We start from the raw sequence: 27,983 nt of genomic DNA, 5'->3' as shown, positions 1-27,983 counted from the left end.
CCGTCGTTTTCGAACAGCTGTGCTCAAGTAATTAATTCCTTGACAGCAGATAATCCCCGTGTTTAATACTCTGGCTGAATATTGCGGTCTAGTGCTGCTCTGGGAGACAATCAGTTGCCAGGGTGAGCCGAAAACCTGTCTGCCTACCCCTTCCGGGTTGTAAGGCTCCAGTAATTAGTCAGGTAAGAGACGTCAGGCGGCAGCGTTAGCTTCTACGGTTTCCCGAACGACAGGCGGCATATTGCGAAAGGCACAGAGGGAGCATCCTTTATTTATGAGTCAGCGTGACATCAGCTAAATAACCCATGACTTGCGTGGCTCCTTGAGTACACAGAGTACACAGGGGACAAAGAAAGATCAACCAGTCGTTGGGTGGAAACAGTCCTCTGGGGTGTTTCTGCTGTCAGGGAAAACATGTGATACCTTTACTGTACGTCACTAGCCCCAGTGCGCACCGGCGTGACAAAGCAAAAGCAAATCCTTCTCTGAAGTGACCAGCCTTTCCCTCATTAACCTTCTATTTTCAGTGAAAACAACTCCTGATATTAACATTTCCTCTTTCAGTGATATTTAATGTGTGGTAAAATGACAAAATAGCGAAATAATACTACCACAGAATGTGGCATATTATGCATGCAGAATAATTAGGGAGGGTGGTTGTATGCTGATATATCCAATACAAAAATACACTGGTTAAAATACCATAGGCTAAAATTTCCACTTTCAGCACATAAATTGTAAGTACAAAAATATGGACAACAACATACTTTGATTAAAAATACAGCAAATGCAAAAACATGGAACACTAAAATGTAGACAACAAAAATGTAGGAGGCTAATCATGAAAGCATTTTTGAGTGTGTAAAGTGGTAATCTAGTAGTACTTACTTATGTACTCACAAATGCTACTCATAAATCTATGGCTGGAAATTTCCACCTATGCCTGCCTTATTATGTATAATGTAGATCTCCTCAGACTGAAATGAATGTTTTAGTAAAATATGAGGGGGGAACAAGGGGAAACCCACAAAAAAGTAATTGTAATTGTAATAGTATTTATATAGCGCTTACTAGCCCTGACGATGCGCCAAAGCACTTTTGGGCTAGTAGCACGCTACTTTGGAACCCAAGAGGAATTGGTGGTGAATTAGTATAGGGAAATATGAGTACAGTATTAGTATTATTATGATTTAATTTGAGCAGAGGATATGTGGGTTTGTTAGTTGGATTGACTGGAGTAATAGAGGGATAAAGGAGGGAAGAATCCAGAAGTATTAATTGGTAGTTCATAGTAATAGGATGAGGCCTGGGATGAGTAAAGGAGAGATGGAGGAGGGAAGAGTCTGTGGAAAGGGTTAGGGAGTACATAGTAGCAGGAGGGACTTTGGATGAGTGAAGGGTGAGATCAATGAGGGAGAATTTAGTAGGGTTGTTTGGGAGATCATGGTAGTAAACTGAGGTTTGGGGTGCGCTAGATGTGGAAGAGGAGCGAAGAGCTTAGGCAGGGTTCTTTTGGAGATGAAAGTAGTAGAATGGGTTTGGGATGAGTCAGAATGGGGATGGGGATAGATTGATAGAGACATGACATAGTGTTATGGGTAGGCAAAGTAAACCTTACAAGAGAGTATATATATATATATATATATATGTATATATATATATATCTATATATACATTTTTATCACTATTCTTATTTTATTTTAGTATTTTATGTATTTATTCATTATTGTTTTTTTTAACTTTAATTTAAATATTTATAATTTGAATTTTATCTATAGATTTTATTTTATTTATTTTTATTTAATGTTTCTCTAGTACAGTAGGACTAGAGTAATACATAATTAGATATGAAAATACATAGTAAGAGAATATATGTTCAAGGAATATAATAATGGGTATAATAATATGAGAAGAAAAGTAGTATTGTATAAACACAGACGTTCAAGATTTGTGATATTTGAAGTTAATTAATAAGTGTACTTTTCTAACATTTATTTATCTTCCCTCAATTTTTGAATAGCGAAATGCTTATGATAATAAAACATTTGATCAGTGTGATATAAAAATGAGAGCAGGGATTCATAAGTATCTAATATAACAACTTATCTGGGAGCTATGCAATGACCTATGAACATGTTAAGCATAGAATAACATACAAATATATATGTATATACACACACATATATGCATACACACACGCACACACACAAATATACACACATAAATACATATATTTAACCGTGAGTAAATGTACATTTGTTAAACAGTTTTAAAGAGTATGCATATTATTTATTGGTATGACATAGTAGCAATAGATATTTCCTTAAGAACTATACATATCTAGAATATACACATAATCAGATTAAAAATATTTAGCAACACAGGCATATGCAACCCATTGGTGTTTGACTATGGTGGTTATGAAGGAAAGAGCCAACTCTTGAGTAATCTTCTGACGACAAGATAGTTATCTGGGGATCTTATATTTGGGGGTAATGAATTCCATAGTTTGGCTGCTTGAACAGAGAAGGATGTACCACCTATTGTCTTTTTCTTGTATGGTGGTGTTCTAAGGCGGGTGCCAATCTTGAGCGGAGGTTTCTTTGTTGAATGAATTTGGTTATTCTGTTTCTGATAAAAAGCAGCCCTGTTCCATGTATAGCTTTGTGGATGATACAAAACAGATTGAAGATGGATCTTCTGGCAACGGGTAACCAGTGTAGTGCTCTTAAGGCAGGGGAGATGTGGGCTTGTGGCTTGACATGTAATAGTAGCCTGGCAGCGGAGTTCTGAATACGTTGTCGTTTTTTCATAATAGATAGAGATGATCCATGGTAGAGGCCATTGGCATAATCCAGTTTGGATAGTACAAAAGAGATAGTAGCCTGCACCTTGTGTGGAAATCTGAGGTGTGGGAAGAGTCAAGATGATGAATCTTGTTTGTGCTAATTTGTCCACTTGGGCATGCATTGTTAACTTGGAGTCCAGGGTAATTCCAGGGTTTTTACCTTCCTTGGATAGTTGAGGAGGAGGTCCAAGATCATCAGTCCAGGCGCACAGTTGGTCATAATGTTTCCAGTCATCACATGTGAGTATTTCCGTTTTGGAAGCATTTAGTTTGAGATGGTTCCAAGTCATCCACTGATCAACAGCTCTGAGGCAACTGAAGATTTGTGAGTTTTCAGTGTCTTTGGGGCATTCCAATTTAAGAAGTATTTGTGTGTCATCTGCATAGTTGTAGCATGCGAGTTGAAAATCATTGATCAATTATGGTAATGATATCATGTAGATGTTGAAAAACAAAGGTGAGATGGTTGATCCTTGGGGGACCTCTGCTTCTGTGAGGTAGGGTTTGAATAGAAAGGGGGAGAATCGATAATATTAGTTCTGTTCTGAAGGTAGGATGTAATTCAGTTGAGAGCAGTCCCTTCTATGCCGGTTTTGTGGAGTCATTGAATTAGGGTATCATGGTCAACAGTATCAAAGGCAGCCGACAGGTCCAAATGAAGTAGTGCAGCAACTCCATTGCGGTCGACTGTGTTTTTAAGATCATCCCAGATTGCTATGGGTGCCGATTCAGTGCTTCTTCCTGAGTGTAATCCAGTTTGGTAGTCTGAAATTATGGAATTGTCTTCAATGAATTGTGACATCTGGCCAAATGCTGCTCTTTCTATCAGTTTGCCCAGGATAGGTCAATTCATGGTTGGTCTGTAGTTTTTGGGGTCCTGCAGGTCTAGATTTGTTTTCTTTAATAATGGACATATGTATGCCTTTTTCAGGTCTTCAGGAAAAGTTCCTGTAGTTAAAAAGTTATTGATGATTGTTCTTTCAGGTGTGGCAGCAGAAGTAGATAAAAGAATGTTCTTGAAGATGTGTGGTGGACAAGGGTCAGAAGGGCAACCGGAAGGCCTGCTTGCTTTGACCAAATGTAAAAATTCACCTTGTGATATTTGTTTGGAGTGTAGAGGTTAGGTTGGTTTATTCTTAGAGGGGCTTTTAGGAAAGGGGTTGGTGCTGATGGTTTTCTTCTGTCTTAAAAAGGAGTCCAATGTGTCTGCCTTGGTTGTGTAATGAGTTGCCAGTTTGTTTGTGAAATCTTGAGTAGTGGGATGACTTCCTTCCATGCATTTAGGTTTTCAAAATTCATTGAGAATTTTATAAAATTCTTTGGTTGCAGATTTAGCATTTAGAAATTTGTCTGAGTAGCACCTTTTTTTAGCTTTTTTGATTGATGATTTGTATATTCTGTTAAGTTTGTGTAGCTGCAGTTTGTCTTGAATGTTGTTTTTCTTTAGCTAGGTCCGCTGCAACCGCTGCAACCGCTGCAACCTTCTGATTTTTTGCTTTATCTTTTTAAGTTCTGTGTTTCTCCAATATGTTGCTTTTCTTTTGTCCTGTTTAGTTTTTTTGAGTTGTATTAGGATATCCAAAGCTTCCTGTTGCCCCTCGTAAAATGTTTTGGAACAGAATTGTATCTAGATCTATGTTGGCTGTTAGTTGTGTTTCTAAATCTTCAAAATTGAGTTTGCTCCATAGTCGATAGATGCATGTATGTAAGTTGCTGTGGGATGTGTTGATTTGTGGTGTTCTCTGTCAGAAAGTTGATACTATGAATGGTAAGAGTAGGACAAATAATGTTAATAAAAGATATGTCTAAATCTACTTGTGACAAAAAAAGGCTCAAATCCAAAGCCAAGGTATGCACTACTTCAAGTCTGAAACATGGTTGGTTGCTAGAGGCAAGGAAGAACGCTAACAAAATATAGTGAAAAATAGAAACGTAAATATATTTTTAAATGTCTAAAAAGTTTTCTAATATATTTACCTATAATTTTGAAACAACATTATTTTTAGCTACACGTAATACATAAAACAATTACAGAAAACTTTAATCATGTGCAACACACCTGCTACTGCAAGGGGGTAAGATGTGGCAGAAATTATGTGGTTGGCAATAGAATTACACCCCTTTCCTCACTGCTCGGTTATTAGGAGCTACAATTCAACATATGTGGCTCTTCAGCAACCCCAATACAGAGAACACCATTTCCACCACAGACCTCTAGCACCAATGTGCAAACTGTTTGGGATACCAACGGCTGCTTCACCGATGTACATGCTGACTTTCCTGTGTGTCCACACATTACAACTACATTTTTCAACCATTACCTCTTGCACATCAGTTAGTTGCTGGGGAGTTTGTTGGCAGACTCAAGACGTCCTCCATAAAATGTACTTCCACAAACACTCAGACAAAATATTGGGGCAGGAGAACAGAGCATCAGTGTGCATGACTTTGGAATGCTCAATGCACCTGAGGGCAAAGCAGGTCTTAGTGGGATTGTTACTGCTCATGTTATTACACTTACTGCTGTCCCCGTTATTCCTATTAATGGTACAGTCACCAGTGTAGCTAAAGTGCAATGGTGTGGTACAACAAAAAGAGAGAATAATATTTATTAGTTAAGTACTGATTTTGGAGAACTTTTGCAAGATATGATTACCTTTGAGAGATTGGCTACATACAATGAGGATGAATTAAAATAGCTGAGTAGAAAAGCAGCTAAGTGTGTGCGGGAAGCATATGGCAGGCTTCAGATTTAGCAGATAGGCATGATGTTGATTTATACAAGAAGAAAGGTTGTGCAGAAATTACAGAATGGATATAAGTGATGATGAAGTGAATTAAATAGTTTTATTAACTCATCAAGCACACATTAGAGAATTAATTAAATGCAAATGGAAGAAAAACATAAAAGGCAAGATACGAAAGAAAAGGACTGAGGCAGAAAAAGAAGCATATATGAGTATGAGTGATCCTGAAATGGGAATGGTTGTGTCTGAATTGCCTTTACAAGAAGTCCATGGAGGTGCTTATGTACATGATCGTAGGAACTGGTCTGACGTCTTTTAATTTACAACAAAGTTTCCAAAGATTAGGGAAAAGCCAGATACATGGTATACAGAGGTGGAGAGATTATGACAATTTCAAAGGTACTCTGGGTAGTTTTGGATACAGTGGGGCATATTTATAAGCCCCTAGCGCCACCCTGCGCCACATTAGCAATTTTATTTTTTTACGGTAATGTGACCCAGCGAGGCCAAAATCCTAGCGCCATATTTACAAGTGGCACAATGCCTGCATTGCACCACTTTGTAACCCTTTGCACTACATTATTCCTGCACCAGGCATAATGTATGTAACGGGGGCATTCTCCTGTTAGGGGAGCCGAAAAAATGGTGCAAAGAAATCTAAGAGATTTCCTTGCATAATTTTGTACGGCACTTTTAACGCCTTCTCAAAGCAGGCATTAAAAGGGGGCTTCCATTATTTATAATGGGCCCCTATGTACTCTGCAGGAGTAGAGCCAATATTTTAGCGCTACTCCTAAAGAGTACATCAATAGCGTCATGAAAATTGACGCTATTGCCCCCTGCCCTGCGCCATGGTGCGCCATATTTTAAATATGGCGCACACATGGTGGCGGTAGAGGGACTCTAAGGGGCGCAGGGAAAGTGGCGCTGCACTCAGTGCAGCCCCACTTTCTATAAATCTACCCCACTGTTTGAAACTATTGCCCCAAAGGATTTGTGGGCTGAATGTGAAGCAGCTGTCACATGGGCCACAGAGCAGCCTCTGAGAGTTTCTCTTACCAAGGGTCCAGCTCCTACTGTCATGTAAAGGCAAACATTTATTTGAAGCAAAAGGTGCCGGAGAAAGAGGCGATGGTCAAAAATTATAAGAGCTACTCAGGAGACAAAAGAATCAGTACATACATATTATGAAATGCTAATACATATTTATAGAACATACAATGTATTTAAATATCTGAGGAAATAAGGCATTAGCAGGTTCATGTCAATTTTTTGTGTTGGGTTTGCAACCAGAGCTTAGTTTGCATATTCAGCAGAGTGTGATGTGTTGTCAGACATAGAGTATTGATGAAATATACCAATATACCAATATACAAAGTATTGTAGTAACTGCTTTGATGCAAAACAGTGATAGCAGAAGGAACAGTTATTGGCTGCACAGACAGGGCATTTTCAGATGGGTGCTAGGAATCAGGTATGGATTCAGTTTTAAGTTCATGTTTTGTTGATGGTGCAATGTAAGGTGTAGGGGCCAGATGTATAAACATTTAGTGAATCGATAACCAGTCACAAACTGCTTACAGACAGCTAAATTAGGGATTTCTTATGTATGCTTCCCCCTTTAGTCTGTATTTTTTGTGATGTGACTGCATTTGGAATTGCAAAATTAGCAACTCCAAATAGCAAATCACTATTAGAGATTTGATATTACCAATTCAGTATTTGTATGTATGAGGCATTTGCAAATTGTGAGTGGTCTCAGAACAGGGTTTTTACATGTGTAATTTACCACTGTCTCAAATCAGGAGCTAATGAGGTGCCACCTCTATAAGCTGCCCCAAAATGCACCAGGCCCATTCACAATAACAGCCTTGCATATGTTGGTGAGGAGGATGAGAATTCTGACTGGCATGCAGAAGAGAAGGAGGTGGAGACAGGAGAGGATTTTTAGGAATAGGATAACTCTTTTTGAAAAGACAGAAGAAGAGATCTATGATAAACATATACTTAGTAATTAGATTATTTTAGATCTAATAGCTGATTTATAGCTACTTCTAGAAATGCCATCTGAGAGAAGTAATGCTATCCCAACGCATGGCTAAGTACTTTGGGCCAGTGCTTAATTTGTAAATAAAAAGGTGCCGGTGCCCAAAGCCCTCCTCTTAAACACACGGCTGCTGCAGTTAAATGTGCGAGCACGGAATACTGAGGCGGTGTAATCCTGAAGCCATCTCGGGCCTCTTCAATCCATATAAAGCCACTCCCTGCCCCTTCAGCTCACTCATGCAGCTTTCTACTTTCTCCCTTTGTGACGCTTTTTTGTCTTTCCCTTCCTCCGTCTGTCCCATATGTGCCTTTTGCTCGCAGCAAATGCTTTAGGCAGAATAGTAAGCCCCGGCCCACAAAAATAAGTGCCCGTGCTCAGCACTGGAAACAACAAGCACAAATTAAGCACTGCTTTGGGCCACATGTACGAAGCTAAAGAATTGCGATTCGGAAATAGCGACTCCTTGAGAATCGCTATTTCTGACTCACAAAACGGGATGTAGGTAAAAATCGCAATACCAATTTGCGATTTGTTGCGAAGTCGCACCGCAATTTGCGAAATCAAAATTAGCAAAATCGCAATTTGCGACATTGCAAATTGCACAAGGGTGTGTTCCAGAGTCGCAAATTGCGACTGGCTCGCAAATTGCACGAATGTGCAAATAAAATAGGTGAAAACACACTTCCTGGTTCTGAGTGATGACATCAGAACCAGGAAGTACCCCCATGGAACAGGGAGGAGCCTACCCAGCACAGACAGCAGAGGAACACCCAGCTGAGAGGAGCAACTACAGCCATGTCAGCTCAGGACAAGGAGGCACCCACTGCTGGGAGGAAGCGGAAACTAATGTTTTCAGAAAATGAGCTGGAGGTCCAGACTGAGGAGTGCTGCCTGACCATGATGTCTTGTTTGGCAGACACACAAAAGAAGAAGATCTGGCAGGACATCCTGAGTATAATCAATGCAATTGGAGTCAGCCATCGCACCATCAATGAGGTCCGCAAAAGGTGCTACGACCTCAGGTCCAGGAACAAAGAAAGTGTGGCAGAGCAGATGAGGGAGGTGCACGGAACTGGAGGAGGACCATCAACAGTACCACCTCCTACAGCCATTGAGAGCATGGTGGAGACCACTCTGGAGCCGGAGGCTGTGGTAGGAATCGGAGACCTGGACAGTTCTGCACCGGGAACATCCAATGCACCATGCACACAACCACAGTACACAAAAGCATGCATCCTCCAGATTTGCTCGATTCCTATATTGCAACCTACAGAACAATGCATTATGCGCAATGTAGTACAGAAGTCAAATTTTTGAGAAAGATTTATTGTGATACACCAAACATATGAGAGACACTGACAGTGTATCCCCAGGTCTCCCACAAGTACCCACCAACAACCCTACTGTGAAGGGAGAAGAATCTGCCACCAACACAGCTGACCGTTTAGACCAATTGAGTCAGTCGATTGGCCGCCTTGCAACCACTATTACCTGCCTGTGAAGGCGCACCGTAAAGCTGCAGGCGGAATTTGGCCATTTTGCTGGTGATGTAGCAAGGGGACTAGGGCGCATCAGCCATGCAGTGGACCTTATAGAGACCTCCCAGGCAGCAAGGGGCATTGGCGATATCCCTCAGGATAGTGAGGACATCTCCAGCGTGAGCAGCGTTTCAGCCTCAGATTCAAGCATCTTGCGGAGTAGCAGTGCCCGCCAAGGATCAGGGGACCAACCAGGATTTGGCCATGGTGGCCGTAGTTGCAGGAGGGTGTGATCTACCTATTCTGGGATTTGCCTGAGGCACATGATGAGAATGTGTCAGGCATTACATTTTGCTTTTTTCTTGCTGTTGAGATGTCAAAAGGGCATTATTACACTCCTGACATTAAAGGGATTTTATTTTTGTACTGCACCACCTGGCTGTGTGTGTCTTACATTTGTGCGTGTTGTCATGGTTGCCACGTACCTGCCAAAGTAGTGAGTTGCAATGTGGTCCCATCTCTGTCTGCCCTCCAACGCGATGCTACCATCCCCAGGCTGTCGGTGTGGTAGCTCTTGCTCCTCATCCTCCGAATCTGTGTCGTCAATGGTGAGATGAAGGCCACGTCTGGTGGCGATGTTGTGGAAGATGGCACATGTAGCCACAATCTTGCATGCAGTCTTTGGGGCATACTGGAGTGCCCCGCCACTTTTGTGCAGGCATCGGAAACGTGACTTCAACAAGCCAAAGGTCCTCTCAATGACAGCTCTGGTCCGCCGATGTCCTATGTTGTATCGCCTCTCATTCTGATTGGCAGGTGTTAGGTATGGGGTGAGTATCCATGGCCTCAGAGCATATGCACTGTCACCTGTGTGACAAAAGAGCCGAAATTAGCAGGGCATCACATGGTTATGCAGTGACATGTATTTAAGACATCAGAGTGCACTACACAGTACCTAATAAATATCCTTTGCCAAACACCCCACGTTCTAGGCGTCGGTGTATCCCACTGTACCTGAATATGTATGCATCATGTGTACTCCCTGGAAATTTAGCCACAATGTCAGTAATGACATTATGGGCATCACATACCACCTGTATGTTTAGTGAGTGGTTACATTTCCTTTTGCGGAACACATATTCCAGATTTGCTAGTGGGCAAATTGGTATATGTGTCCCGTCCACACACCCTATTACATGGGGGAAGTTGGTAATTCTGTAGAAGTCCAATTTGGTGCTGTTAATTTCCACCTCATTCCTGGGACGGTATATATATCTGGACATGTGTGTGAGTATGGCATCTAGGAAACGTCTGAAGAATCGTGACAGGGCACTTTGGGACACACGACCAGCAACAGCAATCACCCCCTGGTAGCTACCCGAGGCCAAGAGGTGCAGTGAGCAGAGCACTTGCATATGTGTGGGGATGGAGCAGCCGCGCATTGTCTGGCGTTCTAGCTGAGGTTTCAGCAGTTCAATAATCTGTAGGATACCTGCGCTGCTCAGTCTGTATTTTCATAAATCTCGTCCTCTGTTTGTTGCAATAGGGTCTGTCTGGTTCGGTATATCCTCTCCTGTCTCTGCGTCCTCCTCCTCTGCTGGGCAGCCTGGACTCTCCTCCTCCATGCAATCACGTATAGTGCAGTCATTTTGAGACACCCTGATGCCTTCTGGGTCTGCTTTTAAACTTTGGTTCTGGTTACCACCTGTTTGGAATCAGTGCTAATCTGGGTGTGCAAAACGGGCTTTTTGCGACTACTCGCAATTCGCGACTGCCTTGTGCATTCGGATTGCAACTCGCAATTTGCGATTTCTTAATTGCGAGTCGCAATTTCAAGTCGCAATATTTGCGAGTCGGTAATGGGTTGCATCACTATTTGGAACTCTGAAATGGCATTGGAACAAACCATTTAGCTTTTTGTGAGGTCGCAAATAGCGCTGTGACCGATTTGCGACTCGCAAAACTTTCGTACATGTGGCCCTTAGTTATCTACGCCTTTTAGCTTCTGGTAGTTACAAGGAAGGCATTACAAAAGCAGGGGAAGTTTCAGAAAGTGCCTTATCACATTTTTTAATGCTTTTTAGATCTTAGTTTGTTGAAAATTAACCAGTATATTTTATTTCTCAGCTCATAACATGAATTACAACAGACTAAGGGGGTCATTCCAACCTTGGCGGGCGGCTACTGCCGCCCGCCAGGCGGGAACCGCCATGCGGCCGAAATAACGCAGCCCCCATTCCAACATTCCCGCTGGGCCGGCGGGCGCTAACCATGTTAGCGCCCGCCGGCTCAGCGGGAATGGGGCCGCAACACAGGAGCCGGCTCCTAATGGAGCCGGCGGTGCTGCGGCCGTGCGACGGGTGCAGTTGCACCCGTCGCGCTTTTCACTGTCTGCCATGCAGACAGTGAAAAGCAGGCCGGGGCCCTGTTAGGGGGCCCCTGCACTGCCCATGCCAATGGCATGGGCAGTGCAGGGGCCCCCAGGGGCCCCAGGACACCCCTTACCGCCAGCCTCTTCCTGGCGGTGTAAACCGCCAGAAACAGGCTGGCGGTAAGGGGGTCATAATCCCCAGGGCAGCGCTGCTTGCAGCGCTGCCCTGGCGGATTATCACCGCCGGGGGAAAATCGGCGGGACACCGCCGACCTCGGCGGTGCGACCGCGGCTTTACCTGCGGTCAGAATGGAACATGAAGCACCACCAGCCTGTTGGCGGTGCCTCCGTCATTCTTGCCCTGGCAGTCTTGGACCGCCAGGGTCAGAATGACCCCCTAAATGTTCTTGTTATTGTATTGCACATTCATCATGTTACAAGCTGTGTTTATGGAACCCATAGAGCAATATGCCCACCATATGAAAATGGGTTCTTAAACTGCAATAGAAAATAGCCACTCACTCAATATACAGGTTGTGTGTGATGCCTCTTGTGTTATAACAGACCTTGTAGCCAATGTTCTAGGCAATACACGATTCATATTTTTCACCACAGTGGGATATAATCGTCATTCTTGAGGGGACTTTTGAGATAGCTATTTGCCTGGTAAGTGTGTGTAATACATAGCACACACATGTATACTGGTAAAAAGTAGCGCTTTTGTTGAGCTTTTTTTTATTTGTTATTTTATCTGGCAGTGTATATGCTTTACGGCCCTGGATAATGAACCGATATTTAAATTCTACCAGCAGAAGTGGGCGTAAATATCACCGAGGTCGCAGGAGCACGCATTCAGTTAAAGAGATCACATTCTGTAAAGAAGATTCAGAGTAATTTACAGTCCAGTCATCTTCTGCAAAATAATAGCCACGTGCCCTATGCTGCATAACATTGCAAAACAGGGTTCTATTCACTGTGGATATTTATTCCAGTTCAGATCCAGTGGATGTTAGTCTATTGCCACAATTACCCTAAGATGCCTCTCACGCTGCTGAGGGCAGAGCACGTTTCTCAGAAATAACACATCACTTTTAAAGTAAGCATAAAACAAACTTTGCAGATAAAACTCAAGATAAAAGTGTTGTAATGTCATTTTAAACGAAATTATTATTTACTCAGGTTTGTGAACAGTTTAAGAATTTTGTGCCATTCATACAGCAATAATTTTCACTTTTGGCCACGTACAACATATTCTGTGCAGGTTACGTTAACAAAACGAAAGCTAAACAACAGTACTAACAAAATAAAATATTGATGCTTCTTTCAGCTTCCTTTTTAGTGTTGAGCTCGCGCTAGCATGCCCTTGCGCAGGTGTATATCTTACGAGACGCTGTAGTAGTTAGAAAAGGGCTCGGAGCCCGTCCATGTCACGTCAGTGTCTTTCATTGGTTCATGGGCTTGCCTTTTAAAATCTGCTTGCTTTCATTAGTGGAAGGCATGCATAAGTCATGCCTTTTCCAGGGGTTAGCCCTCCTCGAGCGCAGCGAACAAGTACTGAAAACATACGAGGCTCGCTGTTTTCCGTCTGGTTTGTGGACTACTTTTTCTCTTTTTTTCGCAGCACGATCTCGCTTGGCAGAAGTCGAGCGCTTTGCGTGACATCGACTCCTGTTACATAGTTAATTGCACTTTTGCCAGTTAAGTAGATGATTGCACTTTTGCAGCTAGGTTTCACTACGATTGAACTGCAGCAGCGCAATCGCACTCCTTTTTTCCATTTAATGAGACAAGAAAAGTCCGGTTGGGAGTTTACAACTGCTTAATAGCTCTAACTCAGAGAAATGCGAGACCCGTTGCATTGCAAATGTTTGTTTAGTGCTAGGACCCGAAGGACTAGCAGACACATCACTACCTGATGTATGTCTGTGTGGTAGGCTTGGCGGTACAAAGGACTCTGGGCCGTATATATGTGGGAACAGAAAGGGTTTTTATTTGTTTTTAGGAAGACTAAGTGGAAAAGAATGTTCGTATAAGGTAGCAACCAAAATGTCTGTTAGGAACAGTTCCACGCAGGTTCTCCTTGTCTTAATGTCTCTGTCTTTTCTTCTCCTTTAGGTGTCTTGCGGTTTATTGGGTTGCATCTCTTCCTCCAGTGGGACCGGAAAAACAAGAACACAGGAGCAAACAAAAGGTAAGTGGCTTTGTGGGGCTCTGGTGCTGTTTTGATGGGAACGTGCAAAGGGGGGGGGAGAAGAAAAAGAGAGTGGCGTGTTACGGGTGAACAGGTAGAGGAATAGACCGGATAGTGAGGGAGTGGTGGGGATTTTCCTGAGGCATTTGTGTCAAGCTGCTTTTAGTGCTCAGCCCAGCATCTCGTCCTCTGTGATTCTGTCCCCTGTGACCCCCCCCTGTGTCCACCCTCTCCTCTTTTCTACTACCCCCCCTGTTCTTAATATTAGCTACAGAGTGCCGCGGTCCCCTTAGCAAAGACCTACCTTGTGAAGCCACGACCCTCCGGGGTCGTGGCAGAGCCTGCTGTCGTCTGTATCCTGATTTCCTGATTCGTCGTTGTTCCGGCGAGCCGTCTTCTCCTCTGCTCCGGATTCGGTGTCTTCCTCTCGCGGCGTTCTCCCTTCATCCGGCGGTCGATTCCTGTCTCCAGGGAACTCCTCCCCTTCCTTGAGGTCCGTCATCCGTTTTAATTTCGACACGCGTAAATCCGGTGTCGGCGACTCTCGTGGCGTTCGTGCGTCCCCATGGAAAGGCGCTAGGGTTCCGGACGAGGCACGCAAAAGGCGCCAGTCCGCAGAGTTGGAAGACGAGGTCGACGAGGCCCGTCTACAGTCTGCATGTGCATTGAACATTAATTGCTTCCGTCACTGGGAGTCTACTTCGGCTATAAACATCTTTACTTTAACCTATCCCCATAGAACCAGTTGCAAAAATGTTGCTGGTTTGTATGCTTGTAATGTACTTGTTAATTGAACTAGCTCATGTGCCACTTCCCTACTACACTGGCCCATCTCCTATGAATATTAACAGTATTGAGTGATAATGTGGTGGTTGCATGTGCCAAATGGTTCACAGACCGGGTAATACAATCTAAATAAGATATATGTTGGTGACATATGTTGGTGATGTTCGAGCTTCTGAATGAAAATGATCTTGCTCAGTGACTGTGAATAAGCTACTTACAGCTTCTGTAACCTCAAAAGTCAAAATTTTCCCCTATAAATTTGTGTCTCTCCTCTGCAGTGTCTCTTAATTTTTCCTGACCTTCTAAAAACTGTCAGATGTTTCAATTCATGACTATAAAGCACTGTGTCCACCCTGCATAAATCTCCAGCGCACTGTCTTCTTCTATGAGAAAGAAATTATCTTGAGTGGACTCTTGCTCAGTTTCATGCTGTTTCTGTGATGGTAGATCTGTGATTCATAGATATGTATATTACTATGTTGAATGTTATTTTGTTTTTACAAATTAAGCAATTAAAACATGTTTTTGCTACTAAGGATTATGCTCACAATTGTGTTGATGTAAGCGAGTTGTGCACCAAGCGAAGACCAAACAAACAATATGCACCACTTCAACTGGCTGCTTTGATTTTCTTTTTAGGTAGTTCTTGTTTAAGATATCATTATGGAACACTGAGAGGGGCATAAGTGGTCTGCACCATCAAATATTGTGAAAGCATTGAACTTGTGTAATGTGACCTCAGTACAATTGGCAGAACTGATTGTCTTGACAAGAGAATGCTGCTCAGCCAATAGATTGAGTGCTACGATTTACACTGACAACCAGTATTTCAGACAATTGTGATCACAAAGAGGTTTTATGACGTCTTCCGGTACCCCAATCAGCAACAGATATATTTTGAAACAGTTTGACCTATTGCAGCAGCCTAAAGAGATTTCAGTAGTAAAGTGTGCTGCTCACAAAAATGGAAGCGATTTAATTCCAAAAGGTAACCAATATACTGATGAGGTTGTAAAATACTGTGCTCTCGAATTTGTTACACTATATTCAAAAGCAAAAGAGCAGGACAATTTAAAACTGTAAATGATGTGAGTGACCCCGATACTGTAAACTGTTTCTTGTTAACTTCAATACATACATTGAGCGAGCTGAGAGAGCTCCAGGATGAGGCACCCGAGGATGAAAACTGAAAACAGACAATAGCAGGTTGTACAAAAAAACAAAACAAGGTTTAAGTCGCAGCTCAAAATGAGTATGTACCGCCCAATTCAAAATTGTCACTGATATGTAGACAGAGTCATAGAACAACACATGTAGGTCAAGATGCCATTATTAATCTTTTCAACAAATTCTGGTGCAACCAACACTTTAGCTTTGTAGCAGAAAATCTGCGACTGCATTGTGTCATCTGTCAGCAGGTGAACACAGTGAAAAGAATGTTGCTGACTATGAGTCAGATTGGAAAGTCAGGGGGTCAGTTTCATAGAATTCAAGTACACTTCATTGAGATGCCTGTTTATAACAATCTTAGGAACATTCCAATGGATGTGTGTTTATTCTCAAGGGGCGTCGTAGCCTACCCAATGAGAAGATTCAACAGACTATTAATGATTAAATTGATCCCTAGATGCGATTTGCCAACTTTTTAGAGCCAGAAACATACCCCCTTTCAGAGTGAAGTAATAAAGTTACTGTGCACAGCTTTCCAAATTTAACAGAAGTTTAATTGCAGCTGCAGTCCAGAAGTGTCTGGAGTTGTAGAGAGTGTTAAGGGTACACTGAAATATAAGCTGGCAAGGTGTATTCCTCACCATCACTGAACTGAACAGATGCACTTCCACTAGTGCCCATGAGCATCATAAATACAGGGAGTGCAGAATTATTAGGCAAGTTGTATTTTTGAGGATTAATTTTATTATTGAACAACAACCATGTTCTCAATGAACCCAAAAAACTCATTAATATCAAAGCTGAATATTTTTGGAAGTAGTTTTTAGTTTGTTTTTAGTTTTAGCTATGTTAGGGGGATATCTGTGTGTGCAGGTGACTATTACTGTGCATAATTATTAGGCAACTTAACAAAAAAAAATATATACCCATTTCAATTATTTATTATTACCAGTGAAACCAATATAACATCTCAACATTCACAAATATACATTTCTGACATTCAAAAACAAAACAAAAACAAATCAGTGACCAATATAGCCACCTTTCTTTGCAAGGACACTCAAAAGCCTGCCATCCATGGATTCTGTCAGTGTTTTGATCTGTTCACCATCAACATTGCGTGCAGCAGCAACCACAGCCTCCCAGACACTGTTCAGAGAGGTGTACTGTTTTCCCTCCTTGTAAATCTCACATTTGATGATGGACCACAGGTTCTCAATGGGGTTCAGATCAGGTGAACAAGGAGGCCATGTCATTAGATTTCCTTCTTTTATACCCTTTCTTGCCAGCCACGCTGTGGAGTACTTGGATGCGTGTGATGGAGCATTGTCCTGCATGAAAATCATGTTTTTCTTGAAGGATGCAGACTTCTTCCTGTACCACTGCTTGAAGAAGGTGTCTTCCAGGAACTGGCAGTAGGACTGGGAGTTGAGCTTGACTCCATCCTCAACCCGAAAAGGCCCCACAAGCTCATCTTTGATGATACCAGCCCAAACCAGTACTCCACCTCCACCTTGCTGGCGTCTGAGTCGGACTGGAGCTCTCTGCCCTTTACCAATCCAGCCACGGGCCCATCCATCTGGCCCATCAAGACTCACTCTCATTTCATCAGTCCATAAAACCTTAGAAAAATCAGTCTTGAGATATTTCTTGGCCCAGTCTTGACGTTTCAGCTTGTGTGTCTTGTTCAGTGGTGGTCGTCTTTCAGCCTTTCTTACCTTGGCCATGTCTCTGAGTATTGCACACCTTGTGCTTTTGGGCACTCCAGTGATGTTGCAGCTCTGAAATATGGCCAAACTGGTGGCAAGTGGCATCGTGGCAGCTGCACGCTTGACTTTTCTCAGTTCATGGGCAGTTATTTTGCGCCTTGGTTTTTCCACACGCTTCTTGCGACCCTGTTGACTATTTTGAATGAAACGCTTGATTGTTCGATGATCACGCTTCAGAAGCTTTGCAATTTTAAGAGTGCTGCATCCCTCTGCAAAATATCTCACTATTTGTGACTTTTCTGAGCCTGTCAAGTCCTTCTTTTGACCCATTTTGCCAAAGGAAAGGAAGTTGCCTAATAATTATGCACACCTGATATAGGGTGTTGATGTCATTAGACCACACCCCTTCTCATTACAGAGATGCACATCACCTAATATGCTTAATTGGTAGTAGGCTTTCGAGCCTATACAGCTTGGAGTAAGACAACATGCATAAAGAGGATGATGTGGTCAAAATACTCATTTGCCTAATAATTCTGCACTCCCTGTACACCAGATATAAACACTGGATTTTCCACTCATGAAGCGCTCACACTGAGATCCATGAGTGTCCCTTGCGTTCTGTCAACTGCACTTGTGTCAATAAGTCATAAGATTGTGTTAGATTACTACAAAGGCCTAGGTGATGTTGTATGCTCAGTCTCTCATCAGGTCAATTTGGCAACACCATCAGCAAAAGAATAATTGTGCCACACTTCCAGCCTGGGGGAGTGGGTCGTGGTGTCCCAGCCGTTATGCATCATCTCTTCATCTGCTTGCAGTAATGTTTGAAGTCTTTAGTGTACCAGCTGGCTCATGCTTTGGTTCTTGATTGTTTGATGCCCTTCAGGGGGGCTAGGATGTTTGAGCAGCCTGTGATCCAGTTGTTGAACTTACTTGTGGTGGTCTGCTGGTCTTCAGTGAGGTATGATTGGTTGGCTCTGAGGGTGTTGGTCCAGTCTGCTTCTTCTATTTTGTTCCAGCTGCATCTGGGGTAGCTAGTTGGCTTTTGTGTGAGGAGTTGAGGTGTGTCGTAGACGTGAACAATGGAGTGGTGAGTCCATGTGAGCGAGGTGAGGTGGTTGCATTTAACCTTGTTACTGGCTATGAAGATGGGTGTCCTGCATTGTGGGTAGGGCCTTGGATGAGCTGGGTGAATCCAAGGTTATCAATGCTCTCGAGTTAGGCAATGGAGTTAGATCTGTGTGGTTGTTGAGATGGAAGTTGAGGTTGCCGATTAGGAGGAAGTTGTGTGAGCTGATTACAATGGGGCAATAAATTCGGTGAGGAGGTTGCTGAATGTGGTGTGTGGTGTGGGGGGCCAGTATGCAAGGGTGCCTTTGATGGTAGTGTGGTTGCTGGCTTGTAGTTGGAAGTGCATATGTTCCATGACCTGCCAATTCTAATCAGTGGAGGTGGTACAGGTGATGTAGTCCTTGTGGATGATGGGGAGGCCTCCTCCTGGTTTGTTGGGCCTGTCTTGGCGGGGACCTTGTATCCTATGGCATGCCCATGGTGATGGCTGGTGTGGATGAGGGGTTGAGCGAGGTTTTGGTGGGAAAGATAATTTCAGGGGAGTATATGTTGATGATGACCCAGACTTCGGTGGTATGTCTACAGAGAGATCTGGTGTTGAGGAGCATACATGCAAGGATGGGTGAGGCATTTCTGGTGGGTGGAATAAGATGCAAGAGAAATACCAGTGAGCACACGAGACAGGTCTTACCGTTGAGTGAAATGTGGCACGGAGGCAGCTGTCATGAGGTGCCTGGTGTTGAGGGCTTTCAGGTGGGAGGATGTGTATCGCCGGTGCTCAACTAGACCAGGGTCTGTGGTGCTGGGTGATGTCCACGTGTGGACATGCACAGATGGGCTTAGCTTTGGTGTGCCTTTGGCACACCAATGCTGTGGTTGTACAGCGTCCGCCTTTAAGTTGGTTCTGGGAGGGAGGAGGGGGAGGAACTCAGGGGTGGAGGGCAGTGCTATGGAGGGGCGTGGCACAGAAGTTAGGAGAAGCCATGCAAGGAAGACACAAGAGAGGCAGGAAAGCACAAGAGGGGGAGAGTCCCAGGTGAATGGGGAGGGATTAAGGAAGTGCAGCAGGAGAATGGCAATGAACGGCAAAAAAGGAGAGAGCCAAAGGAGAACAGAGAGATGAGCAAACAGGCAGCAAGGAGTGAGAGAGAGTGTAAAAGGAGAAACGGGCAAACAGGCAACAAGAGAATGAAAGGAAAATAGGCAACAGGCAACAAAAGAGTGGGAGAGAGAGCAAAAGGAAAAATGAGCAAAAAAGGCAAAACAGAGTGAGAGAGTGTAAAGAAAAATGAGTGAGTGAGAGAGAGGGCAAAAGGAAAAATCATCAATCAGGCAACAAGGAGTAAGAGAGAGAGTAAAAGGAAAAATGAGAAAATAAGCACTGAAGAGTGAGAGAGAGAGCATAAAGAAAGGACAAGTGAAGTAAGAAGCAACAAAGAGTGAGAGCAAGAGATAGAAGGAGTGCAAGAAATGGGGTGAGAGCTCGAGGCACACGGCTAGGTCTGAAAGAGCATTAGACTGGTTGGAGGGCCAGTCCAGGTCATTAGGAGCTGAAGCCTAGGCACCTCAACGGGGTCGTGCAGCGGCTGCCATTAGCCAAGTCCTGGGAGGGGGAGAAGGGAAGGTCTAGGGAGGGCAGTATACAGAAGGCAGAAAAAGGCACATTAAGAAGATGCAGGAGAACAAGAATGGAGTAGGGGAGGTGTGAGGTGAGAAAGAATGGGAGGGGAGGCAGGGGGAGTTCTTGGAGAGAAAGGAGAGATCATAGAGGAACAGACAGAGAATAGCAATGAAGAAGAGAGACAAAGGAAAACGGAGAATGGAGAAATGAGCAAACAGGCAAAAAGGGTGAAAGAGAGTGTAAAACGTAAAAAATAGTGAGAGAGAGTAAAATAAAAAAATGGACAAAAGGAAAAGCGAGCAAATAGGCAACAAAATGTAAGAGAGAGTAAAGGAAGGATGAGTGACGTAAGGGTCAGCAAGGAATAAGAGCAAGGGAGCGAGACAGAGCACAGGAGACGAGGCGGGACGTCAAGGGACACAGTAAAGTCCGAAAGGGCCATAGACTGGTGGACCAGTCCATGTATGTGGGACCTGGGGCCTAGGCGTCTAATGTGACAGTCATCAAGTTAACAAACTGCCAATTTATTTTTGAAGAAGAAGTAGAACCACCATGAACTAGGTTTTATGCACAGAGGTTTATGGCTAGATGCCCTCTTTCTTATGTATTGTCAGAGTACCAAAAATGGTGTCAACAGCCCTATCCAGGTTCCCTGGGTGGGACAATGAAAGAGGTCAGGGTTTGCATGTGATTGACCACTAGGGTATGTAATGAGCTAAGGCTGAGGTTTTGCCACATAGAACATAGACAACAGCGAAAGTTTGAGGCTGAAATAACATGTATTTATCCACCTTCTGGTGAACTATCAACAATCACTGTTAAAAGTGGAATGTAGAAGTTACAGCTTTGCAGGGCACAGGGAAGGGTGTGCTTGACAATGTCATGTTTTGTCATATTTGCTGTTATGCTGACAAAAGTATTTCACTTGACAATGTCATGTATTGTCACATTTGCTGTTATGCTGAAAAGAAGTATTTCACAATACAAGAAATATAGGGCCAGATGTAGGTAGGTATGAAATTGCGACTGTCTCAGAACCCTTCTGCGACTCGCTATGGGGTCGCAAAGACCCACCTCATGAATATTAATGAGGTGGGTCGCAGTTTGCGACCCCATAGCGAGTCTAGGCACTCACAGGGATGGTGGCCTGCTGGAGACAGCAGACCACCATGTCCGCGACTGCTTTTTTAATAAAGCAGGTTTTTTTTTTTCTTTTTGCAGCCCGTTTTCCTTAAAGGAAAACGAGCTGCAAAAAGAAAAAAAATCCGAAACCATTTGGTTTCGGTTTTTTCAGAGTAGGCAGTGGTCCATACGACCACTGCCTGCTCTGAAAAAATATTTTTGTTGGCATTCACAAAGGGGAAGGGGTCCCATGGGGACCCCTTCCCTTTTGCAAATGTGTTACCATCCACTTCAAGTGGATGGTAACTGCGAGTTGGCTTGCGACCCCATTCGCGGTCACAAACCAACTCTGCATGGCGATGCGGTCACAAATAGGAAGGGAACACCCCTTCCTATTTGCAAGTCGCAGCCTCAAATTGCGAGTCGGTACTGACTCGCAATTTGAGGTTGTGCATCGCGTTCAGCCTTTTGCCCCTCGCAAACTGCATTTTTCGCCGTTTGCAAGGCGCAAAAGGCTTCCTACATCTGGCCCATAGCCTCATCATTTCTTTTGTCACCTTTACTTTTCAGCTGGCCAAGTGGGAAAAACCAGGGAAGAGCAAGACTAGGTTAGAAGAGAACAAAGGACCAGAGCCATCTATCGTCAGGACCTGAGGCCCCCACCTCCATTAGCAAAGAGGCCCCAATAACAATGTGGCTTCCAGTTTGCACCCTCTACTACATCGCCTGCTCCCTAAGTACTCACACCCTCCACACACCCATGACAAAAGGTAATGAAGCTGGTGATTGCTGGTTAGCAAAGACTTAGGATGTCAAACAGATGATTGATGAGTTCAGGAAAAACAGAGAGGCGCAAAATTACCAGTATTGTAGACTTTGTAGCCTCCTAACCTCCTGGATTACAGTCATTTTGTCTTGTGCAAAGCCATTTAAGAATGCCAACAGGTTTTCCATTATGCAGAGGGTTGATATATGGGACGTCTGAAAGGGGAGAGGTCCTTCTCACCAGGGGTTTCATTTGCTTTATTAGATAATGGGATCACTGGACTTGCACCAGAGTTTGCAGGTGGAGTAGGGGAGTCGTGGGGTACTGTAGCCTAAGATGCCAGTTAATGAGGGCCCTGCATACCCAGTATATAAATCTGTGTATTAGCAGCTGCTGGCCCAGGACTTGCAATCTGTCGGAGCTGAATAAGAGAGAAACTGCTGGCCACTGTCTTTTTTAATATTTCTCGATTGGGATAAACAATCCCCTATGCTCCTCCTCCTCTTGATCTGAGCTTGCTGCTGATATGGTTGCTTGGAGAAGAATTTGAGCTTCCCTCTAAATTGCATGAACTCCCCTGCCTGTGGATGGTAAAGAAGCCCATCATCTGCTATTTCATTCCCAGGAGCTAAAATTACATTTGTGACTTTAAAATTTTTAAAATAATGATTTTTGTCATAGGATTTGCAGATCAAATGCCTGGATTCACATATTGCAGTGCAGTCCTCCAGGTAGATTTGGGAATGTTCCCATGATTGGGGGGTCTGTGGAGAGCGGAGGCCATGCCCTGCAACTAGCCCCCACAGAGGGTTAGACACAGGGCCTTATGTGAAGGCAGTGCACAGCAAGGACTGGCCAACTTTGAAGGTTTAGGGGAAAGGCCTAGGCTCTGACCAGCCCCCACTGCACATGGCTGAAGACATTGTGCAGCACTGGTTGCATGCTTGTGGCGTTATGGAAGCAGAAGGCCAGACCCTGTATCCAACTCCACTATGCACAGCTGAGGGCCTGTGCAGTAGGGGTTGGCTGTCTGCAGAGGTTAGAGTGAAGGCCTTGCCGGAGGCCATACCCTCATGCCTAACCATATTGCACATAGTTGAAGGCAGTGAGCAGCAGGGGTTGTCTAGCTGCTTGAGAATGTGTGCCGGGAGGTTTTGGATTTGGGATATGACAAAAAAGAAATTCACTGAAAAAAACAAATGTTAAAGTGAAATTATTGTTTGTATAAAACCCTAATATATTTAAATAACTTTAGAAAATCATCTAAAAAAACACAATTAAAGTGCTGCTTTGGTTATGAATTAAAAACCAAAACAATTGAACTTTACAAGTTATAGACAGGAGCACAATCCATAACTTGCGTAACAGCCATGAAAACCATAGCTCACACGCCAAAAGCAATATTTAGGAACTTACATTATTTATGCCTCTAGATAATACCAGCTAAAAGTGAAATGTAATTAAAAAAGAACACATAATCACATCAATCAATGATACTACATTCATTGTCACCTCTGTCAAAGCATTAAGGGTAATTTAGGACCTAGTTTACAATTTGGTGGACGGGAAATGTCTCACAAACATGGCGGATATTCTGCATGTCTTATTGCAGGTGTATTACATCTTAATGCACCGGTAATAAGGCAGACAGTGTAACCACAACACATTTATGACAAATTACTTGTTTCCCAAACTGTAAATCAGGCCCTTAATTTGACATTGTCCCGGTTTCATCAAGGGTGAGGTCATGACCAGTGCATTTGGTGTGCCTGTTATGGTTTACATTGTTGTTGTGCATGGCTATTGGGCCAGCACACATGCTCAACAGTCCGTAGGTGGCCAGGCCCCACTGAGCACATTCTTAAAAACAGCCTGTATCTCTTAAATTGACTGATACTGCTTTTAAATCTAGAGTGAGCAGAGTTCTCAGAGTTCCAGTATGCGCAGTTCAGTGGAGTGGAAAAAAAACTCCATGAACTCCGCGTCACTCTGTGAATGGGCGGAGTTGTGCTCCTGTCGTCTGTTCACGCTGATTAGTGTGAGTAGCGTGCTCTGCGTTTTAACGTGAGCTCGAACTGCACCACACTGTCAGCCATCTTTCTTTGTTTTCCCCTAACTTCCTGATTTCTTCCTCTCTATTCCTTCTCTTTCCTCCTGTCTTTTTTTTTATTCCCACCCAGTGCCATGGCAAAACATGGAGAGGTGGCGCCAGTGCAGGGGGTGCAACGAACCCCACACCCTGTGGGCACCGGCACTGCCAGGGGGTGCAGCCTCCCACCATTTTTAGTGAGGAGGAGGTGACAGCACTTGTTTTCATGCATGGTCACCTCCCCTTCATGCTGTCAGGAGGTGGAAGTCCCAGGAGTGGGTACGGCCTGTACGAAAGTCAGCTGCTTGGGGGAGGGTGGGCCATTGCTTTTTCAGAAGTACTTGGGTTCGGCACACCCAGCAGCAACTGATGCACCACTGGGCCAATATCCTGGACAGGGAGCTGGACCTCCACGACCCTCTGGGAGTCCAGGTTGCAGGGCTTGGTGAGTACTAGTAATTAATTATTACTAATTTTGTTGTGTCCTACAATGCAATCTTTTTCCAAACAACATGCTGACACACTCACAGGTAAGTTATGTTCAGGTAGTGTTACGAATATTATGTGTTCCAATGTGAGTGAGCCAGGTGATCTGCTCGTTGCTATGGGCACACGCTCGAGCTGAGTAATAATTTAAGAAGTTATACCAACTCCTCTGTTCTCTTGTCATTACGGTAGTGGTACCGTGGTAGTAGTAGTAGTATAATATCAGTGAGTTACCGTTCTGAGTGTCTTTCTTTATATGTAGCTCAGACAGTCCCAAACAATCTCCCAGTGATGTGTAGTGTGCATCTGTGCACTGAAAAGGCAAACTGAATGAGTTGGGCCATCAAAGGAGTGTGTGATTTATGAAACGAAGATCACTCGTTGCAATGCATTAGTATTTCCAAATGTAGTTTAGGAAGTTTGAAATAGGACTTATGCAAGGTGCTGTAAATTAGGAATAGGTTGATAATATAGGGAATCTGATTCAGAAAAGTACAATGTCAACATGTCATGGCATTTGCCATTGCCTGTCAGAATATTTTCTAGGAGATTAACTGTGCCACTAATCTATTTTTGTTATCTTCTTTATTTCATGCATCATCACCAAAGGGCAAGAAGAGGGCATCAGAGGATTGGGCGAGGAGGGTGCCACTACCAGTGCCACAGTGGTGGAAGTTCAGCTGCCGCCACCAGCACCGCAACTGCTGGCACTGCTGGGTCGAGTAAGTTCTTGTTAATATTATTTATTTCTCTAACTTTTACCTCTTCCCATTAGAATAAATTTCCTATTTTCTCTATACTGTGACTTTTTTTTATATCCTCTTCATTCTTTTTAATGTTTATTCTAGTTATCCCTCCCTGCATTTTCATTTTTTCTATATTTCTTGTGTCTGCAGCTGACTTCTTGTCTGTACTAATCTGTAGCTTAAGCTTTCTTCTGCTGTGTTGTTAAGCTGTCACTCTCCCCTAACATTTATACCCTGTGGTACTGTTAGACTAAGCTAATGGAATAGGTAGCCTACTGTGAAGATTGCAGAGTTAGCAGACCCAAGAAAGCTCTTTTATGCTTGTTTTTTTGAGAAGGCTTTCTATTGCTTGCTCATGCTGAAATGGTGAGACGGTGGCCATGGTTATGGTGACCACCCCCTCCCGCTCCCCCGGGGCTCTATTGCATGTATTATTCAGTATCCTAGCAGTTTCAATGACAGTGCAGCATGGCAGGAAAGTAGGATGAGGACAGTCCCTGTGCATTCGCCAACCAAAACATATGTCCTTCATTGACCAATTTATTCTACCCCTTCATTGTGCTTCAAATGATTCACAGTCATCATCATATTTCTGCCCATCCATTACGGTTGGCTTGACTCCTGGCTTTTCTAACATTGTCAACCAACAAATGCCCAAAGTGATATATTAGATGGGAGATATGATACGCAAACTGAACTCTAGTCAAGTACTGTGGTTGTATCTTGCTAAAATAAAATAAAAAAGGAGAGGTGTGTCTGGCATCTAAAATGTGTAATGTTTTTTCCAGCAGCACAGACCACCAGTTCCAGAGCCAGCACCAGATGACACTGCAGCACCTTAAGAGGGAGTCTCTGTGGTGGCAGGGACATGCGGTGGTAAGTCAGATTGCTTGGTTATTGACAATTGCTGGTATACCCACTGTGTTTGTTGAGTGAGCCAGATCCCACACATTATCATTTATGACCACCCTGCCCATGGCATTTCGTGACCCATGAACCATGATCCCACCGAGCTGCAGCATGGTTCAATTCAGCACTGCAGTGTTGGCTGTGAAATGTGTGTCTGCTTCTGTTAATGTGGCATTTACAAAGCTTTCAAAGGATGAAGGTGTGTTTCCCTTCCCCCTCAGTCACCTCCTAGTACCAAACTCTTTTATTTGTTCCTAAGTTCTGTTCGAGCCTACCAAAAACATTGGGAAAAAAATGTTTTTGGCATGCGCCACATGTTACGGGACAAATGGTTCATATGGCTTCAATAACGGATTATGCCTGTTCAAATATTCCCCTTTTGACATCCATCATCTTTCAGCTGTCAGTTTCAACCACAGCCCCCTGTTGTTCTACAGCAAAACCTCTACTGTATCTACTCCCTGCTACTGCAGACTAAGTAAAGTTTCCTTCCCTTACTGCGAAGTGAATGCACTTGATAGAAATTATTTGTGTTTGAGGATGAGCCTAGAAAGTAAAGTGGGATTAAGTATCTGTGATGTTGATTTTTGGTTATGGGATACTCTGTGACAAATGTGCCCTATAAAATCCATATTTCCCACTCCTTTCTCTGTACTGCAGTACATCGCTTTTCCCACTGTCTACATATGGCAGACAAGATATCTATTATCTGAAAATTACATATTACATGTGTGACATATTAATCATCTGCCTCTTTGGAGTCAGGGTAGAACTGAAAGGCATTTAGAGAAGAGCAGAGCAATTAGGAGTAAAGATAATTTTTTTGTCCATTGCAGCTGCCCCAGCTGCAGACTGCAGAGAGTAGCACATTTGTACCATATGCACTAATAAGCACGCTTCCAGTCATTTAGCACACCAAGAACAGAATACTTGTTCTCCATAGTGGATGATGCCTTACTCATTAATCAGAGATATTTTTATTTTTTCCACACAAAAATTTCTGTGTGGTTTAATTTTTTTAGGAACTCCTTCACAAGAAAAAAGTAACTCTGTTTTTTTTTTATCTTATGCTTCCTCTTTTCAGCCAGTCAGTGCTTTTATATTGGGCTTGTGTTGATACAATCATGTCCCTGTGACTTTCCTAATCACATTGAAAATTCCTATGGCCCTCACAGACAAGCAGTGTACTTATAATGTGCCACTATATACTTAAAAAACAAGTGTTTGCACAGAGCATTCTTTACAAATTGTATTTTTTATTTGTTTTTCTTTCTTCATATAGCTACTCCTACTGGTCCACCACCACCACCGTCCTGGCAGGAGATAGCGGCCCCGCTCTGTCAGCAGAGGCTTCAGGCCACCAGGGCCCAGTACCAGCGGCTAGTGAACGAGGAGGGCCAGGCACATGCTTCTGTTCCGGGGCCCAGTTCCACCAGACACCATGCCAGTGCCACCAGCAGCTTGAAGCTGCCTGTCCCCGTACCACATTTGCCACCCACCTTCCAGATCAGCTACACCAATGCTGAGTGGTGCGCATGCTTTCGCACTTGGGCCGCAGGATGGCACGCCTTGAGGCCCAGATCAAACACAGAGAATGCCCTCTACTGGCCCCTTTTTTCAATTTTTGTTTTAGTGGGAGGGAGGTTTGTGAGTGGAGAGGGTGGGAATGTGGTCAGGGCATTTTTCTTTATGTACATTTATATTGATTTTGGACATTGGTTGGAGATGGGGAGAGATGTGGGAGCGGGTGGGCCTGCTGTGGGTGGAGAGGGGGAGTTTATTTTTATATGCTATGTTAGTAAAGGGGAAATCTTTCTAATCTA

The 27,983-nt window shown here is 43.6% G+C and overlaps 1 long non-coding RNA gene across 2 annotated transcripts; it reads left to right on the top strand.

The window, feature by feature from the left end:
* LOC138295541 (uncharacterized) lies at positions 1-27,983 on the top strand. Of its 2 annotated transcripts, none has more exons than XR_011203619.1 (5): positions 1-182; positions 13,607-13,682; positions 25,115-25,227; positions 26,043-26,127; positions 27,443-27,983. It is a non-coding gene; the product is annotated as an uncharacterized lncRNA (long non-coding RNA). The 2 variants fall into 2 exon arrangements; XR_011203621.1 differs by having other exon boundaries at positions 26,040-26,127.

This window comes from Pleurodeles waltl, chromosome 1_2, assembly GCF_031143425.1.
Source record: "Pleurodeles waltl isolate 20211129_DDA chromosome 1_2, aPleWal1.hap1.20221129, whole genome shotgun sequence".
Classification (NCBI taxonomy): domain Eukaryota; kingdom Metazoa; phylum Chordata; class Amphibia; order Caudata; family Salamandridae; genus Pleurodeles; species Pleurodeles waltl.
Note: the sequence above shows the minus strand (reverse complement) of the source record. Positions and strands in the feature narration are given on the sequence as shown.